This window comes from Bubalus bubalis, chromosome 3 (genome assembly GCF_019923935.1).
Source record: "Bubalus bubalis isolate 160015118507 breed Murrah chromosome 3, NDDB_SH_1, whole genome shotgun sequence".
In the NCBI taxonomy this organism is placed as follows: Eukaryota; Metazoa; Chordata; class Mammalia; order Artiodactyla; family Bovidae; genus Bubalus; species Bubalus bubalis.
The window spans coordinates 63691159-63710949 of NC_059159.1; the positions used below are offsets into that span (position 1 = coordinate 63691159).

At 49.5% G+C, this 19791-nt stretch overlaps 1 protein-coding gene and 1 long non-coding RNA gene across 8 annotated transcripts in view; one reads left to right on the plus strand and one right to left on the minus strand.

The window, feature by feature from the left end:
• Positions 1-19791, plus strand: part of PALLD (palladin, cytoskeletal associated protein) — a 368664-nt gene that overhangs the window by 284306 nt on the left and 64567 nt on the right. The window contains exon 1 of one of the 7 annotated variants that reach the window (XM_044939670.2): positions 11280-11430. The exons of 5 other annotated variants lie outside the window; for them this stretch is intronic. The gene's annotated coding sequence lies outside the window, so the exon portion shown is untranslated. Of the gene's footprint in view, positions 1-11279; positions 11431-19791 lie in introns of those variants that run through there. One more of the 7 variants, XM_044939671.2, reaches the window with a different exon arrangement.
• On the minus strand, positions 5575-6862 carry LOC112583824. The gene is made up of 2 exons (XR_003108077.2): positions 6701-6862; positions 5575-5818 (listed from the first exon to the last, which is right to left on the minus strand). It is a non-coding gene; the product is annotated as an uncharacterized LOC112583824 (long non-coding RNA).

Below are 19791 nucleotides of genomic sequence, written 5' to 3' on the forward strand. Positions count from 1 at the left end.
CTATTTCTCCACTCTTCTCCTGTAGCATATTGGGCACCTACCGACCTAGGGAGTTCATTTTTCAGTGTCATATCTTTTTGCCTTTTCATACTGTTCATGGGGTTCTCAAGGCAAGAATGCTGAAGTGGTTTGCCATTCCCTCCTTCAGTGGACTATGTTTTGTCAGAACTCTCCACCATGACCCGTCCATCTTGGGTGGCCCAACACAGCATGGCTCTTAGATACCTAGAGTAATAGGCAAGTTTGGCCTTGGAATACAAAATGCAGCAGGGCAAAGGCTAACAGAGTTTTGTCAAGAGAACGCACTGGTCATAGCAAACACCCTCTTCCAAAAACACAAGAGACAACTCTACACATGGACATCATCAGATGGTCAGTACTGAGTCAGATTGATTATATTCTCTGCAACCAAAGATAGGGAAGCTCCATACAGACAGCAAAAACAAGACCAGGAGCTGACTGTGGCTCAGATCATGAACTCCTTATTGCCAAATTCAGACTTAAATTGAAGAACGTAGGGAAAAGCACTAGGTCATTCAGGTATGACCTAAATCAAAGGGACTAGATCTCATAGAGTGCCTGAAGAACTATGGACGAAAGTTCATAACATTGTACAGGAGGCAGTGATCAATAGCATCCCCAAGAAAAAGAAATGCAAAATGGCAAAATGGTTGTCTGAGGAGGCCTTACAAATAGCTGAGAAAAGAAGAGGAGCAAAGGAGAAAGGGAAAGATAAACCCATTTGAATGCAAAGTTCCAAAGAATAGCAAGGAGAGATAAGAAAGCCTTCCTCAGTGATCAATGCAAAGAAATAGAGGAAAACAATAGAATGGGAAAGACTACAGATCTCTTCAAGAAAATTGGAGATACCAAGGGAATATTTCATGCTAAGATGGGCACAATAAAGGTCAAAAATGGTATGGACCTAACAGGAGCAGAAGATATTAAGAAGAGGTGGCAAGAATTCACAGAAGAACTATAAAAAAAAAAAGATGTTAATGACCCAGATAACCATTATGGTGTGATCACTCACCTAGAGCCAGACATCCTAGAATGTGAAGTCAAGTGGGCATTAGGAAGCATCACTACAATCAAAACTGGAGGTGATGGAATTCCACCTGAGCTATTTCAAATCCTAAAGGATGATGCTGTGAAAGTGCTGCACTCAATATGCCAGCAAATTTGGAAAACTCAGCAGTGGCCACAAGACTGGAAAAGGTCAGTTTTCATTCCATTCCCAAAGAAACATGATGCCAAAGAATGTTCAAACTACCACACAATTTAACTCATCTCACATGCTAGCAAAGTAATGCTCAAAATTCTCTAAACAAGGCTTCAACAGTATGTGAAGCAAGAACTTCCAGATGTTCAAGCTGGATTTAGAAAAGGCAAAGGAACCAGAGATCAAATTGCCAACATCCGTTGGATTATCACAAAAGCAAGAGAGTTCCAGAAAAACATCTACTTCTGCTTTATTGACTATGCCAAATCCTTTGACTGTGTGGATCACAACGAACTGTGGAAAATTCTTCAAGAGATGGGAATACCAGACTACCTGACCTGCCTCCTGAGAAATCTGTATGCAGGTCAACAAGCAACAGTTAGAACTGGACATGGAACAACATGGTTCCAAATTGGGAAAGGTGTACATCAAGGCTGTATATTGTCACTCTGCATATTTAATTTCTATGCAGAGTACGTCATGTGAAATGCTGGGCTGGATGAGGCACAAGCTGAAATCAAGATTGTTGGAAGAAATATCAATAATCTCAGATATGTAGATGACACCATCCTTATGGCAGAAAACAAAGAGGAACTGAAGAGCCTCTTGATGAAAGTGAAAGAGGAGAGTGAAAAAGCTGCCTTAAAATTCAACATTCAGAAAACTAAGATCATGGCATCTGGTCCAATCACTTCATGACAAATAGATGGGGAAACAATGGAAACAGTGACAGATTTTGTTTTCTTGGGCTCCAAAATCACTGCAGATGGTGACTGCAGCCATGAAATTAAAAGATGCTTGCTCCTTAGAAGAAAAGCTATGGCCAACCTAGACAGCATATTGAAAAGCAGAGACATTACTTTGCCAACTAAGGTCCATCTAGTCAAGGCTATGGTTTTTCCAGTGCTCATGTATGGATGTGAGAGTTGGACTGTGAAGAAAGCTGAGGGCCGAAGAACTAATGCTTTTGAACTGTGGTGTTGGAGAAGACTCTTAAAGAGTCCCTTGGACTGCAAGAAGATCCAACCAGTCCATCCTAAAGGAGATCAGTCCTGAATATTCATTGGAAGGACTGATACTGAAGCTAAAGCTCCAATACCTTGGCCACCTGATGCGAAGAGCTGACCCATTAGTAAAGACCCAGATGCTGGGAAAGACTGAAAGCAAGAGGAGAAGGGGACGACAGAAGACAAGATGGTTGGATGGCATCACCGACTAAAGACATGAGTTTGAGCCAGCTCCAGGAGATGGTGAAGGACATGAAAGCCTGGTTTCCTGTAGTCCAAGTGGTCGCAAAGAGTCAGACACAAGTGAGCAACCAAACAACAACCTGTGCTATACAGTAGGTTGTTATCTGTTTTTTATATAATAGTGTGTATATCAATCTCAATCTCCCAATTTGTCCCTCCCTATCCTTTCCCTCCTGGTAATCATAAGTTTGTTTTCCACATCTATGACTCTATTTTGTAAGTAATTTCATTTGTACCATTTTTTAGATCTCATATATACATGATATCATATTTGTCTTTTTCTGTCTGACATTTTTCACTCAGTGTGACAGTCTCTAGGTCTATCCACGTTGCTGCATATGGTATTATTTCATTTTTTTCTATGGCTGAATACTATTCCATTGTGTGAATGTACCACATCTTCTTTATCCATTCCTCTGTTGATGGACATTTAGGTTGTTTCCATGTCCTGGCTACCGTAAATAGGGCTGCTATGAACTTTGGGGTACATGTGTCTTAATTACGGTTTTCTCCAGATATATGCCCAGGAGCGGGATTTTTGGGTTACGTAAGTAGCTCTGTATTTAGGTTTTTAAGGAACCTTCATACTGTTCTGCATGAGTTTACATTCCCAGCAACAGTGTAGGAGGGCTCCCTTCTCTCCACACCCTCCACAGCATTTGTTGTTTGTAGCTTTTTTGATGATGTCCATTCTGGCAGTCCAGCTTCTGAGTGCATCAGGGTTCTCGTTAAGCCTTTTAAGGGATGGTTGTGCCCCACCTACACACCAGTAACTCACTCTCAGTGGGCAGTTTTATTTTCCCAGATGTGCATTTTGCTCATGAGGGAGTTATGACTAATTAACTCATAAAAGAAACGTCCACATGAATGAGCCACTGCAAAGCACCTGTTGTTAACAGCCGGCTGTCTCCCACCTAGGCAATAAAGAGTCTGAGAACACAGGACCTGTTTTCTTTATTGAAAAGTGTGTGATACCAACTGCCTTAGGTTCGCACACAGTACAGCCGTCTCAGGCAAAGGGGTAGACGCGATTTATAGCCAATGAAACACGTGTGCCGGGCACAGATGAGCAGCAGCCACCAGTGACCAGGCTGACCTGGGACGTTCATGGGCCCCAGGTGCTTCTGCCTTTGAGGTCTCTTCCTCCATTAAAAAAATCTGAATTTTATAACAGCATCAGCATAAAGATAGATGGAATCCAGGTTAGGTTTATTATTACATAGTTAGCATGGTAACAGTCATATGTATTCGTTTTTCTTCCTTTTGAGTTAAACAGTACGTAAAACTTAAAATTTGTTTGTGGGCTGCCACAGGTGGGAGGACATGAGCCAGGGCACCTACTGGCGCATGAGCCAGCCCTGCCCAAAGTGACAGACAGTGGCCATCCTGACCTTGGCTGGCCTGGTGGTAACGGAGTACTAGCCCCCTTTCACTTCTTTTTTTCTTGGTGCTTTTCCCCAAGCAACAGGGGGGCAAGGCACCAAAGGGAGGCCAGCCCTCTATCAGCTGCCCACAGGGAAGGCGGAATCCATGCCACCACCCATGGACTCAGGAGCCAAGGGCGGCAGTGGTTGGGAAGTGTCCGGTCCCGCCACTGACACACCCATGTCCAGCAAGGCTGTTCAGTGCAGAGGGCTTGATCTGAAGGAGGCAGCAGTACCGGAAGTCTTCCCAGTGGATGCTGTCTTCCTGCTTCTCCTGCTTGAAAGCTTTCAAATCTCACTTTGTCAACTTTTGTCCAAAATTACAACTTCTTAAAGGTGTTCATTTTCACACATTTGATCTTTGCATCAATCATGCAAAGGAGATAATAGTATCAATATCTTCATTTTATACATGAGAACCCTGAGGCTCTTCTTTAATCTGTTTTTAAATTTTTATTTTATATTATAGTTGATGAACAGTGTTGTATTAATTTCAGGTGTACAGCAGAGTGATTCAGTTCTACATATACATGTATCGTTTTTCAAATTCTTCTCCCATTTAGTTTGTTACAGAGTATTGAGCAGAGTTCCCTGTGCTCTAGAGTAGGTCCTGGTTGGTTGTCTGTTATATATTTATATATATATAAATATATATATATGATACACACAATGATATATATATATATTTACCAGTGTGCACAGTTTTAAACAGGTGCCCTAAACTCCAGTTTCCTTCAGCACGGTCTTCTTTGTTTCAACTCTTCATGTGCACATCTCATCACAATTCGGTACTTGTTATAAAAGACAAGCCCATCTGAAAACACTGCCAGGACACTCAGTTCTTTGAAGACTCTCTTGACATCATCCCATAAAGTGACCAAATTACCTCAGATTCGGTTAACTCTTTCTGAGGTTACTATGCTCCTGCTACTGCTGCTAAGTTGTTTCAGTCGTGTCTGACTCTGTGCGACCCCATAGACGGCAGCCCACCAGGCTCCCCCGTCCCTGGGATTCTCCAGGCAAGAACACTGGAGTGGGTTGCCATTTCCTTCTCCAATGCATGAAAGTGAAAAGTGAGAGTGAAGTCGCTCAGTCATGTCCGACTCTTAGCGACTCCATGGACTGCAGCCCACCAGGTTCCTCCGCCCATGGGATTTTCCAGGCAAGAGTACTGGAGTGGGGTGCCATTGTAGAGGAAAGTCTTTTTTTCTCTTGAAATCTAATACTTTGTTGTATCAAGATGATATCATATAACTCACTTAATAGCCCTAACAGGCAGTATCAGTGTGATTAAGTCAGTTGTTTTACTGATCAAACACATAAACTATATATCAGATAAAATAAGTCATTTAATTACTGATGTTATCAATGTTTCCTCTAGTGTCTTAGAATATACAGTCAGGATTTTCCAATATAAAATGTGTCCATTAAATTTCTATTCTTAGAGCAAATTTAATTGGAGTATTTGATTTCACCATATTGCACCCTCTATCCTCATTCCCTTTCAATACCAGAGCCTAGGTTTCAACATTTTCTGTGTATCAGAGATCTGTGCCATGAAATAATCCCAACAGTTTTCTTAGTACTTGGGAATCTCTGCTAGAAAACCGTTCACTGCAGCACCCAGTCATATTTCCATAAGCGAAAATAATTAAGCACTTCAGATAACATAATTGCATGAATTTGAGCCAGAGGATTAGTTTATTAATGCAAGGCGCTGGACGGACCCTCCGGTTTAGGAAGTGAGGGGTTTGGTGAGGGGCGTTTCAGGGCTCGGGAAAGAGGCTCGTCTCCTGTGACGTGGCCCCAGTGGTCCCCAACACCAGCACGGGCTCCGAGACCAGGTTGCCTGACATCCTGTATTTCTGGGAGCAGAGCTGGATGATGGCCGGTCCGCTCATCTTCCAAGTGTCCGGAGGAATCTACACAAAAGGCAACACAAGACTCTGTGTCACAGCATCATCGGTTTTAAGAGCAGTCTCCCCCGTAACTCCGTAAACTGCCCTGCGACGGATGCGCAGTGCCACGCTGTGTCCTCCGCGTCTGTCAGTGACTGCGTCTCCAGGACTCAGCTGAAGGCTTTTCTCATGCAGGATGGAGTTAAACTGACCAGCCAGTTGACTGCGGTATTTCGTCATTTCCTCATCAGAATCACAGAAAAAGGCAAATTCCTCTCAGTAGCCCCGTGGAATCTAGGGGTGCCTCCACTGGAGCCAGCCCAGCCGCTCTGCCTGGGAAGTGGGCATTGGGGGGAATGAGTCAGACTCTCTGTGAGTGCAGCAGGACGTGTTCAGAACTGCCTGAGCCACAGCAGGCCAAGCAGACGTTCTTGTGCATGGTACAACTCGGTGAGAAAGAGGAAGGATTTGCTGATGGGGATCATGGAGTCCTGACTGTTGACGGACCTTCCACACACACGTACCGTTCACTCCAGAGGTGGACGGCCTGGAGTATGGGCTCTAGAGCTAACAGTTTGTGCTATTCCTTCTGCCCTGGCCTGCTCTGTCTCCTTGGCCAGGTTACCTGGCCTCTCTGTGCTCAGAATCCTCCATGAAGGGGCGTTTGGTGACAGCTAGACCTCCCATGGGTTGAAGAAGCAGATAAAATGGGAGACTACGTGTCAAATGACTGGCATGGTATCAGATTATTACTTTTTACTCTATTCCTAAATACTGTGTTTTATAAAAAACAGAAACAAAAACAAAACAAAAAGAGATGAAAGAAAGAAAAAAGAAAAGAAACTAGGCTTCATTTTGTTAAAAAAAAGAAAGAAACCAGTCCCTTCCACCCACTGCTCCACTTACCAAGCACTGTGGTGGGGCTGCCCAGGCAGGATCTCATTTATCTTCTCAAGGGCAAGCCAAGGGAAATGCCTTTCCATCATTTTACAGATGAGAACTCGGAGTTCGAGGTCACGGCAACGGCCTAGGAGGGACCGTGGCTCCCGCTGGTCTGCCTCTGTGATTTGCCTGGAATCCTTTGCAGGTTCAAGGCCTCCTGTACTCAGGAGGCGAGCTCAGCCTGTTCTTCTGTTTCCGATTTCACCATCTTTCTCTAACCTCCACGACTGCAGCCCTTCTGGCGGCCACGGTCCCTCTCACATGGTATTTCATGTCCACTGGGCTCCAGTCACTTTTACACAAGTACAAACAGCCCCATGTATTTACCCCCAGCCTTTCTCCTGCCCTTGATAAAAAGTTATGTACAAACTGAAGAGCCAGAAAGCTCTGGGCCGCTGGAACACATTACCCTGCTTTTATGTTGAAAGTATGAATTGTCCTTGGAGTTGTGCCCTCCTTCTACCCCACTGGTCCATATTCATGGTCAGATAATGCACAGGCTTAGCCTTTTGAGGAGATCCATGTTTTTAAATATTTCGTACTTTCATTAAAATAATTTGATAGTTGACACAGAAACATATGTTTGTTTCTTAAATGATGTCATTAATTACAAAGAGTCCAAACTCAAAGCCGTCCAAGACTTCTTAAAGGTGCTCATTTTAAACATACATAGAACAAAGGCTGGTCTTAAGCACTCTCCTCTCAGAAACATTTTCCCAAAAATACTATTATAGTTGGAACCCAAATCAGTCACAATATAGAACTGCTCTGCTGTTTTCTTAGTCTGTTGTTGTTTGCTGAGCATATCTGGAATTCCTTGCAAAAGTAATCTCTGCAATTGAAGAAATGGGCCATGGAGCCAAGATCTTGTAGGTTTTAAAAACTCAACAAGAGCTAAAGGAACAGGTTTTTAAAAATAATATCAAAGCACCAGAAGTGAGTGGAAATAGACCCTTATACTGAATTGCTATCAGAACATCTGTTTCATTCACCATCCATCACCGGGAGGAAATAGAGAGCATAAACCTCCCAACAGAGGATGCGCCAGCCCACTGGCCAAGAATCTTCTGAGAACATCTCAAGGTTTGGGTAATTTTCATTGAAATATTATTTTAAGCAAAACACCCGAAGATACACTCACATTCTTTTACTGCTCCATGTATATAAAAGGAAGGGAAATAGAGATGTTTGGTTTCACATGTTAGAAAAACACGGCTGGGTGCTGACTTGTGGTAGTTTTTCCAGTGGACATTCTGTGAGAGGGCACAGTATCCACTTGGTAAAGCATTAGCCCCAGCTATGAGCGTGTGTGACACAGGGGCCGTGTGGTGCCTGCCAGCAGTCAGAGCTCTGTGTCTGCATCTGGAGAGAACCTGGGAGTCGGCCCCTCCAACAGGATCATGTTTGTTCAGGGATGCCGTTTGCTTTTAGGTGTCTTTTGCCATTTTGCTTTTTAAATACCTGCACTTTACTCTTTTCATGAGACTATGAAAAGGAAAAAAAAAAAATGGTTTGAAAGATTAGCTTCACTGCTCCATACTCCTCTCCAGACAGACAACTGAGCACATTACTTCATCTCAGATTAAATCTGAACATTTTAAGCTTAGGTGTTTGAGCCCAAGTGTGCCAAGTGACCCTGGAGATGGAAACTCTAAAGGAGACTCAGCCAGATGCCCCCCGCCCCCAGGCGAGGCAGTGAGGCTCCCAGATACAGTCCTTCGGGGTGAGACTGGATACAGGTGTTCTCTACCCTTTCCTGCTGCCTCCCCGCCAGACAGTTCTAAGCTGGAGCTCAGGGACAGTGAGGAGGAATTCTAAAGAGAAGCTTGCTGGTCAGGGTCTCAGTGTGCACGAAGGGAGGGTGTTCTTTCTCAAGCTTGGCAGCACTCCTATCAGCACTGATAGCACTTGTCACAAATCCTGGACATGCCAGTGTGATCGCTAAGATGTACCCATGCCTCCACCGCTGAACGCATAGAAACTTTAAAAATTTGAGAGCATTTGAAAACTCGGTGTTCTCAGTTCTGAAACTCAGAACTGAAACTCCGTTCTCAGTTCTGCTGGACCTCGGAGAAGTAGAAACTGGTCCCCGTTTCTGGGCTCCTGAGTTGGCGTCAGGCAGTGGCGGTAGATCTCTGGATCAGCCTTCCGTGCTGCCCCAGACAGGAGCAGTTCACCAACCCTGTGGATCTAATCCATCCTGCACACTCTCCCAAGCCAGGTAACACTTGAGGTGGTGGTGGTTGTTATTCAGTCATCCAGTTGTGTCTGACTCTTTATGACCCCATGAACTGCAGCACAACAGGCCTCCCTGTCCCTCACCATCTCCTGAAGTTTGCCCAACACCGATGTCCATTGCATTGGTGATGCCATCCAGCCATCACATCCTCTGACACCTTCTTGTGCCCTCAGTCTTTTTCCAGCATCAGGGACTTTTCCAATGAGTTGGCTGTTTGCATTAGATGACCAAAATACTCAAGCTTTGGCTTCAGCATCAGTCCTTTCAATGAGTATTCAGGGTTGATTTTCCTTACAGTTGACTAGTTTGATCTACTTGCTGTCCAGGGGACTATTAGGAGCCTGCTCCAGCACCACAGTTCAAAGGCATCAATTCTTTGGTGGTAACTCATGCTGACCTCTGGAGGGGGGCATGGCAACCCACTCCAGTATTCTTGCCTGGAGAATCCCATGGACAGAGGAGCCTGGGGGGCTACAGTCCATGGGGTCGCAAAGTCAGTCATGACTGAGCACCTAAACACAGCACAGCACACAGGAGGCTTATCCATTATGTTCTTTCTGTGCTAACAGAAAAGAATTCTGTGTTGAGAATGGACTTCTACATTGTAAAATCATAACATTTAAGAACTGTAGCTTTAAAGTTCATCAAATTAATCCCATTACTATGAAAAAAAATTTAAATTCCAGGCTTCCACAGTTAAAATGGCACAGACCACTAAGTCCTAACTCCCATTTCAGAATGTCAACTCCAGCCTTCGAGAAAACCCTGCAGAACACAAGTGGTATCATTCCAGTATCCCTAACAGCCACTTGCCTGGGAATGAGCACACCAAAGTTGAAAGGCAAAGTTAAACAGTGACGTCCTGTGGTTTTTACCTCTGTTCCTTGCAAAAATCAAGAGAGAATAAAGTTGTGTACTAGACCTGGAAAGATGGCTACAACGTGTTGTAGGTTACAGACTCATCTGTGAGTGATGCTCTAATCTGTGCACTGACTGTGTGTTGAGATGCACCGGCGGGAGTCTGGACATGAACATTGCACCCTCTAACAGAGTGTTTTATCTCCGAGGGTTCAATCACAGGCAAACGTCCTTTTTTGGGTATCTTACAGACATCATGTTTAATCTAAAAATCATGTATTTCAGGGAGAGAGAGAGACGGTAGAGTTCCTGTCTCAGGTCTGTGAACCCAGAAACCCTATTGTTCCATATTAATAGTGAAGACACGGATGGGATTACTGGACCAGTTACCGCAGCCAGTGGCCTGCACACCTAGATGGAAATGACTGGCATTTTCTTGGTGACCATTTTGCAGAAAGGGCCAGGCACAACCCTGGATGTTCAGCAACTGTGAACCGTTAGTGTTCATCTGTTCGTTTTTCTGAGAGTTGGTCGTGAGTAGGAGAGCTGTGGCTTTGATGGTCAAGGAGTGGGTGCTGTGTAGGAGGAACAGGCCAGAAATAACTGCTGACCCAACTGCTCAGGGACGCCAAGAGCCAGGGTCCTGAGCTGGGTTAGTGACAGGAGAAGACACCCACTCGGCTTTAGGGTGGAGTCCACCGAAAGCCACACGTTTTACATGAGGAAGTCTGGAGTTTAGGAGTCCATTTCCTCCTTGGAAACAGTTCCAGAGAAATCCCTGCGTACTGGGTTAAACCAAGTGACTTGGGGCCTCTAGAAGTTTATGACCGAGAAATCACAGGATAGGGACCGCGTTCCTGAGACATTGCGAAACCGGCCCGCCCAGCGCTTCTCACCCTCAGGGCCCTGAATTCAGTTAGTCATTGATAAGCGAACAGAGTCAACGGATTCGTGGAAGCCTAGAAAGTATCCCCGAACTGAACTCCCCCTTCAACAAGAAAGCAGCCTTCCACACGATCTTTGTACTGTGGGGTTTACGCGCGGCACCGACTCTGACGGCACTGATGGCTGGGAGCTGAACCCTGAACCCCCGCCCGGGGCGCTGGAATGTGCCCGGAGCCCAGGGACTAACCGCTCTCATAAAGGAGATAAAAACCTGGGGCAGATCACCGGGCAGGCAGCCGACATCCCTCTTGGCTTAAAAAAAAGGTGGGATTCTTTCCCGTTATCCATTACTCCTGGAAGTTTCCCGAAAGCCCATTAGTCCCAGTGCTGCCCGGGACTCGGGGCCGACCCGGGGGGCGCGGGGGCTGGGGGGCTGCCTTCCGCCGGGCCCTCCCCTCCGCCCCCTTCTCTCCCCTCCCCGCCGCTCCCCTTCGCCCCCTTTTCCCGCCCCCTTCTCTCCCCTCCCCACCGCTCTCCTCCCGGGCCGGGGCCGCCCCCGCCCCGCCCCGCCCCCTCCCCGCGGACTCTTATTGCCCAGGCGCTAGGGCGGGGCGTCCGGCCTCCGGAGGCACCCCGGCTGGCGTGCACTCCACGCGGGTCCTGGGCCCGTGGCTCTGAGGGTCCGGAGCGGCGGGCCGCAGCCGGACGGCAGGTAGGGGGGCCTTGCGGAGGGGGAAGAGGGGATTGGTTGGCGGGCGGCAGCCCAGGGCCCAGCCCGCCGCGGCCCGCGGAGTCCTCCCGGCCCTGCGGGCGGAGCGCAGCCCGGGAGCCTGAGATGGGATCGGGGCCAAAAAGTAGGGGACGGCCGTGGACCGCGGGCAGCCTGCGGGGAAGGGGGCGCGGGTGACCTCGTTCCGCCGCGGGCGGCCGGGGGAGTTCGGCCCTCTCTTCACGCTGCTCTCTGCAGGCGCCGGCGCGCCAAGAGTCCCAAATCTAGGGAGGAGGCGCCGGCCGGCCGAGGGCGCGTGGTCGGGAAGCCGTGCGCTCGGAGCTCAGGGACCCCCGCCGCCCAGGTCTGTTTCCCCGCGGAGAGGGGTGAGGTTGTGGGCGGCGAGTGTGCTGGGTCCGGAGCCGCCGTGCTTGCCAGGGGACGCCCCGAGGCCCCAGCCGAGCCAGGCTCTCTGCGCTCCGAACTCGTCTGAACTGGGTCTCCAGGAGCCTGGACAAGCCCGGGCTGTTTGAGACCTGGGGTCCCAGGGTCCCAGGGACGGGCAGAGTGGACACACCCTGGCCTGAGAGGCGGGAAGACGCAGAGTCTCCCTGGTGGCGTGCGCGGGGAGGGCCGCCCCTTCCCATCCTGCTCCACCCCTCCCCCCGTCCCTCACCTCCCCCCCTCCCTCACCTCCACACCCCTCCACCCTTCCCCCACACCCTACTCGCAGGGTCCGCGGGCCTCGGACACTGCTGGGCTCTGCCCTGGAGAACACATTCTTGGTTGGTGTTATAAAGGGTCTTGTCGCAGTAACTGCCACTGCCTAAGGAAGGATTGGTCGTCCAGGGAGTGGATGTTGGTTTGCTTCTGAGCACAATACAAAGTCATCAACTTTTTACTGACTTTTCTCATCACCAACGAAAGGCTTTTTCTCCTGAAAAGCTGGTGAGCTTTGATTTAGTGATGAGAGGTTTGACCGAATTTTGTTTTTTCCCTGGTCCGTTCTCCCGGGTTTGGTTTAGTAAAAGTAGGCGACCCTGGGCCTTGGAGTGACCAAGGAGTCACTCCAAGGAATGACTGTATCAGAAATAGACCCCTGCTGTGTAATCAATATATGATCAACATGCCTTCCAACTTACCCCTTAGCTGTATTTTTGTTTATTCTGTTTATTTTGTACAAAATAAGAGTTACTTAGTGTTTAGTCTACTTTGTGTTTTGAATACGAGGGAGGAGGGGATGTTGCCTGGGGCCCACACCACATCCCTTAGTAAGAAACTAGGCATGTGAGCAGCCTCACTGCCTTGTTGGCTGTGTGAACACTCTGTGCTCTGGGTGAAGACTTGGGAGTAGATGATTGACAATAACACAACTTTGTCTTCTGTGGCTGTGAAACCCATGAATCATAATACTCCGACAGCTGGTCTGGTCAGTAGCCTGCCTGATGGAATGGTGTAATAAGTACACACTCGGTGAGTTCCCAGGTGAGGACACTGACTTGGGGAACAATAGGTCGGTGTCCTAGTTAAAGGAGCCCTGCGGCGCTTCATTATAGGCTTGTGGGCTCTGGGTTTCAGTTGACTCTTGTAGTACCGGCGGAATGCCACCTACCACGTTGCATTGCACTTGATCTTGAAAAACTTTATTGTGTTATTTTCTCAAGAGCTGGAATCTTTGTATTACTTTTGAGAATAGTGCCTTTTTTTTTTCCAAAAATATTTTCCATAGACCATAGTAAGTCTTACACTCCATTATATTTAAAATCACTCATTATTACTGAATTATGAAGTATTTCCTGGAAATTATCAAGGAGTCTACGTTGCTCAAGATGCTGGAGTCATTATTTTTAAAAAGTTACTAATTGATTCACACAACTATTGACTGTCCAAACAATTGTTGATTTTCTTCCCCCAGTTTCCAGATTCCATTCACAGTCGTTCGAAACAATGAAGATATGTTTTAGACATCGCCATCTCCTTTGTGTGTATTTCATGTAAACAGTTTCATATCAACGTGTAATGTGCTTTTTCAGCATGTTTCAGAAGATCCAGATAGACACTGGGCGACGGAGGTTTATTTCTCAGGCTGTCTACTCTTCTTTAGGTGGCAAAGTAATTCTCTTCTTCAAGCAAATGAGGGAAGTAGACACTGAATATACACTACAAAAGTATGTCACTCAGCACATTTTCATGTAAACATCTTGCGTTCATGCATGTCAGCTTTTCGGAGACATGGGGAGTGGAATGCCCCCAGATAGTAAAGATGCAGGCTGGTGGACGCAGAGTGGGCCTGGGGCCTTCCCCTCTCTGCTTCCCAGGTTGCTGGCTCTAGAAATGCCCTGCAGGGTTGCACTCCGTCGGGTTTGTCTCCTGGGGCAGCTCTGGTCAGGTTGTGTGGAAGGATGAAGGATGAGAGGTGCTGGGTGAGAACCCTTTGCTCCAGGAGAGAGCAAGAGCTGGGGCTTGTAGGAGAGGCAGGAGGGGAAGCAGCAGGAAGGCAGGCCTGAGGGGTCAAGAGGGAGAGACGACTGCTGACGCTAGTGCCCTGTATGGCTTTTTGCAGCCCCCCGATCATGGAAGGCCCTTTCCCCCTCAGCGGGACATCTTCGCTGCTGGCAGTGCTTTGCGGTTGATGGTGACGGGTGACCCTCACCCTTCTGACTTGCGTGTGTGGTCCTGTCCCAAGGACCAGGAGGTGGGCTGAGAATGCGGGTGCTTGCTCACGGCAGCTCTGTGTCGGCCCACCTGGTGCACGGTGGCCCAGCTGCTAGAGTGCCTCCGCTGCAGGAAAGGAAGGCACTGGTGTCAGCGTGGCCTGGACTTAGGGAAAGCGGAAAGGCTTATTTGATGGGAAAGATTTCCTCCTGAGGGAGAAGCTGCCCTTTGCAGGCCAAGTGTGTCAGCCAGAGAAATGAGCAAAGTTTAGGAGTTCTTGGTAAAACTTTCTAATTTTTTTCCACATAGACGTTTTCAAAACAGAGCGATAAGACATACAAAACCATGTTAAAAAGAACTGACACCTGTGGCTGGGGGAGGAAGGAAACTTGGGGAGGCAGCTACCACTCCCCGGACCCCGAGGGGCATGTGTCCAGCTGTCTAGAATGGGGACCAGGTGCCCACACCCCGCCGGAAGGAGAAGCCCTGGACCTCTGGGCACAGAGTGTGCACGCTGGCCCACTCTTCGTGGCACACGCACCGTAAGCGCCGTCCACTTTAGGATGGGCTATGTGGGGAATGTGTGTCCGTAAATCCTTCACTGGGAACTCTGAAAACTCTTTGGTGGAACCATGTCCCCTGTGGTTGGGTTCCCAGGACAGGTCAGAGCATTCTGTTTTGTTAGTGAAACCATAGCATGGAGCCACATAGATAACACAGGTTTGTGGGGAATCACTCAGAACTCCAACTTGATTTATTTTTTTCTAGATTCTAATTCCAGCAACAGTGACCAGCCCTCACCTTCTGTTTCTCCATTTAAACCATTGAAGATAAAGGCACCTAGAAAGACACATTTCCTCTCATGCTCCGCTTGTGCCCACAGAGACCCACCCTGGAGCCACAGAGCTGGGGCGTGGGGGGTCATAGCAGTAGCTGGCCCCCGAGTGGGTGGGCATGGTGAGCCCAGTGGTCCACCAGGCAGGCCGGGCCCTCCTCTGATGGCCCATCAGCGGGGGCTGCCTGATGGTCGACGTGACCTCGTTACTGTGAACATCTTTCCTCTAGAGCCTGCGCATCATCACTGCTAGATTGTGCGTTCAGTGTCTGTGAAGTCAGGTTCAGAATCTTTAATAAAAGAAAAGTCCCGGGTGTTTTATTCATTCACTCATTCATTTTTGATACCAGTGCACGAAAGTCCCAAACAAATGTCTCCTGGGTTCAGATAATTTGAATGCTGATGTATAATTATAATATTCTGAATAACCATATTGTAAATACCATTGAGCACTTACCTCCTACCAGAAAGTGTGCTACAGTGTGTAACATACTTTATGTCATTTAATCCTCACCGTAATCCCACGTAGTAAATACTGTCAGCGTCTCCATCTTAAAAATGATGCAAGTGAGTGGGTAAGAGTTTACCCAGAGCCAGCAGGTCTGCAGAGACAGGGCTGGACAGGTCTTGCTGGACACTTCCCAAGCCCCAGGCCCTGGCTGGACTCTGGGAAGAAAGTCAGGACCCACATGGACACCTGAGTAGGCAAAACCTTTGCCTTCATGCAGCTTGTCCCCTAGTGATGGGAGACAAGCCATAAACAAAGTGAGCTAACCATCCAGGGCTACAGCCAGTGCTGTGCTGAGGTTGGGGGCAGAGGAGGAGATGGACCCCAACGGAAGGAGCAGCCACGAAGCTGGGCATCTGTCCAGGGAGGCGGGAGACAGGCGGAGGAGCAGCTGTGGACAGACAGAGTGAGTCTGGGAGTGAGTGGGGCGGCGGTGCTCCTCCAGGCAGGGCCTGGCACTTTGTAGAAGCGGCTGTTACAGCGCAGCCGCTCTCGGCCTAACATCCCAGCCAGGTGCCTGGGGAGGCACCCAGGCGTGTGGACCTTACCTCGTCCACCAGAGCTCCGGAGAGACACAGGGACAGCCTGGGTCAGAATGCCTCATCGAGCACCTCAGAGAGATGGCTCATCTGTGGTTCTGGAAAGTAGGTGGGGTCCGCGGGCCAGGGGGCAGTATGGATAGATGTAGCAGTGGGGCAGGGGGTGGGTGGAGGGGAGGGTGGTCTTCCTGTCTCCTCAGTGAAGCAGGAAGCAGGTCTTTGCCTGCAAGTAGGAGTGGGTGTTTGCCGAGAGGAGGTATGACGGTCACCTGGAGAGGCACCTGCACCTGACTGGTGGTCTGTCCTGGACCCCAGAGACTCACCGTCCCCTGGACCTCCAGAGGGGAGGGTCTGCTGTTCTGTGTGCCTTACATGCAGTGGAGCCTACACTTGGTAGATGGTGGTGAGTGTCTGCTGAGTGACTGTTGCAGTCCACCTCCTGCACACTGACCCAGAAATGTCATTGCATATCTCCTACCTGATCGTCAGCGATTGCTCCCTGCTCTGGGGTGCTCTGAGACAGCAGCTCCTTCTGTTGGTGGTTCTCTCACTGAGCCCCGCTCCTCTCTGGAACGCTGAGGTCGAGTCTGGACTGTGAGACCGCTCTCAACTGTGTGCGCTCTTGTGTCGCTGCCTGGCAGGGACCTGAAGGAAGCTTCACTGCTCTGCGTGGTGCCTGTGCTCTGTGGTCTCAGTGAGCTGGTGGCAGAGGAATTGATTGAAGGGTTTGCAGTCATCGTTCATTCTCTAGTTAGAAGGTGAGCTTAGCTGCACTTTGCATTGGTGGTGTGTGAGTGGTGAGGGGGGCATCGTGCCCAGGGTCCTGCTGGGCAGTGAGCGAGGGCAAGAGTTGGAGCAGCCCCGAGGGAAAGGCAGATGGCGTGTTGGACCAGAGAGGTGACCGGGAGGCAAGTGAACAGCCATGTGCAGTGTTCCGGGAGGTTGGAGTTGGGCAGAGCCGCAGGATTATCCCCCCAGATAATCCCTGGGAGGAGTGGCCCTGCCCCAAAGGACAGCGGAGAGTGGGGACGTGGGACTCCCAGTGTTGGAAAGTGGCATGGAGATCCTGTCACCTGACTAAGTTCTGGTCTGAAAAAACCTGTCCAGTGGAAGAGCATTGAAGTAAAGCATGTCCAGCAAAACCACAGGTGAACTAACTCAGAACTGGAGTTGGAGAAATTTGTGGTTTCTCCTGGTAGTGTCGTTTTCCACCTGTCTTCTTAACTATACATGGATGTATTTGTGTAGGATGTGTACAAGTGTCTGTTTGAGGCACTTACCAAACGAGAAGCAAATTCGGGTGCCCTCCATCTTTTCTCGGGGTTCACACAGTTGTGTCATACAGAGAGTGTGCGCGCACTGTCTGCACCAGCACCTGTAAACTGTCTTGGCAGGTGGGGTCAGGATGCCCAGACAGGGGACAAGGGGCTGAGTGTTGTCTCTCTAAGGGGAGCTTTAAAAAAAAAAATTATCTTTTGAGTGTGGTGGGTCTTTGTTGCTGCACAGGCTTTTCTCTAGTTGTGGAGAGTAAGGGCTGTTCTCTAGGTGTTGTGTGTAGGCTTCTCATTCTGGTGGCCTCCCTCGTTGAGAGCATGGGCTCTAGGGCACATGGACTCCAATAGTTGCGGCTCCCAGGCTCTGGAGTTGTGGTGCACGGGCTTAGTTGCTCCAAGATGTGTGGGATCTTCCCAGATCAGGGATCGAACCTGTGTCTCCTGCATTGGCAGGTGGATTCTTTACCACTGAGCCACCAGGGACGCCCCAAGGGGAGCTTTTATTTGCAAGAGAGAGTGGTACCTGACCCCACAGGTCTCTTTGCAAGGCAGAAGCATCCTCCAGGGATGCAACTGAAGTGGTCCAAGCTTAGCATCCTTGGCCCCTCTTCCTGCATAGGCGGGGGGAGGCGGGGTTGTCAGCTTGCAGACAGACAGAATCGTACTGCTTCCCCTCAGAGCCACTCCGCAGCCACTGTGCGCTCCAGTGCCCTCCACTCGCACAAAGCTGCCAGACTTTCTTTACCCCAGTGGGCATCCTTGCTCCAGGGTACCAACGAGTGAGAAATTATGTGGAATGAGTTGATACTTGGAGATTGAGGAAAGCCCGAGTATGCACCCGTGACAGGCATATCAAGGTTAAGAGTGTGGGGCCCCGGGGCTCGGTATGAGGCCAGACTCCTGTTCATGTCACAGTTCAGGACCTTCGTGCTCCCTGCAGGGGTGCTGGGCGGGGCCGGTGTCCTGCGCTCCACTGGACAGATTGACAGTGTGACGCATGCACTCGGCCAAGACTTCCTGAAGCTGCAGGAGGGCTGGTCCCTTGGCTCCTGCTGGTTTCTCTTTTCAGCTCTTCCCCCACCCCACAAGGGTGGAGTGGGGGGCTGCTGCATTTGGAAGTGTGCACCCCGCATGGCTGCAGGGTTTCCTGGGGGCTTCCTCACACATGGCAGATCTGGTAGAGTCCGATCCACAGCGCTGATTGCAGGTTCAGGAGGAAAGCTGTTCAAGGTCAGTGTTACATGTTGAGAATTCCGGACTCCGGCTCATCTGGGGAGGCAGTGCTCATGGAGGCCTCTGGGTGGGTTCCCTCCCCCCACCCCCCACCCCCTGTAGCTCCCAAGCAGGACCCACGTGGCTCTGCCCCTCTGCCTGGGGCTCCTTCTACCTGTGGGTTTATTTTCTTTCTACTCCCATTGTTTTGATCTTCTCTAGTTACTAAGCCAAATACTTCTCTGAAATGTGAATAAAGAGCAGGATAATCAGACTGGACTCCTGAGTGTTTACTCAGTGCCCCAGTGAGTTCAGTTTTACTACTGTCTTTACCTGAATCTGTAGTCGGGGTGTATTTGAAACGTACACTGATAGTGAAGAGTGCCGTAGCTGTGCTGTGCAGCGATAATGGCCCCCTGCGTTTGACGTAAGAGAGCAGTTGTGTGCAGTCCCAGAGTCGCGCGGCCAGGCTGACGCTGCAGTGAAGGCTGAGTGTCCGGGGGGGCTGCGCTCAATCTTTGGTTTGAGTCTCTTGGATCCTGTTCTGACTTTGAAATAATCCATTCATCCTTCCATCAGTGTAATTAGGTCTGGTTTCAAATAGTTTCTCTTCTGCAATTTTCATTAATAAAAAAAAAAGCCAGACAATCACTTTTGTTGCCAGCAGGCATCAGCTGAAATTAGGAGTCAGGGAGGCCCTGTGGGCACTGCAGTTCCCAGCAGATAGACTGAAAGCTGCGGTGTTTGCAGCCACAGGTCGGGCTGACCGTCCGGGCTTCCTGGTGTTGGCCAGAGCCACCTGCAGGCCTGCGCGCAGTGGAGGTCTGTCTCACTGATGATGCAGCGCTGCGGGCTGGACATGCCCCTGTGACCTTCTACTCTGTCGCTCTCAGGTCACCCCCTTTTGCCTCCTGAACCACCCGCAGAGACCCAGTCTTCAGACGAGCAGGTCCTTCTGGCTCGGGCCGTGCACAGCCGGCTGTCCCCCCGGAGCCCCGGCGTTGGCCCCCATTTCTGTTGTCCTGCCACAGTGGAGTAGGCTGGCTGAGATGCCCCGAGGCTCCCTGAGCTGTGTGGGGACAGAGATGAGAGCCTCTCGCCCACCTCTGTCCCTCGTCAGCCTGCTCTCCAGGGGAGCTGGACTGAACACTGAGGACTCTGGGATACGGTTCCCGGGTCTCAGACCAGGAAAAGCTTGGATCTCAGACAGGAAGTGCCATGTTCTCGTTCAGAGTATCAGCCTGTGCATCATCAGCAAAAGGGTGTTAGAAAGGAAAGCTCCACAAACACCTCAGGTTCCCGTTACCCCAGGACGGTGAGAGTGGTGTTTACACAAATGTG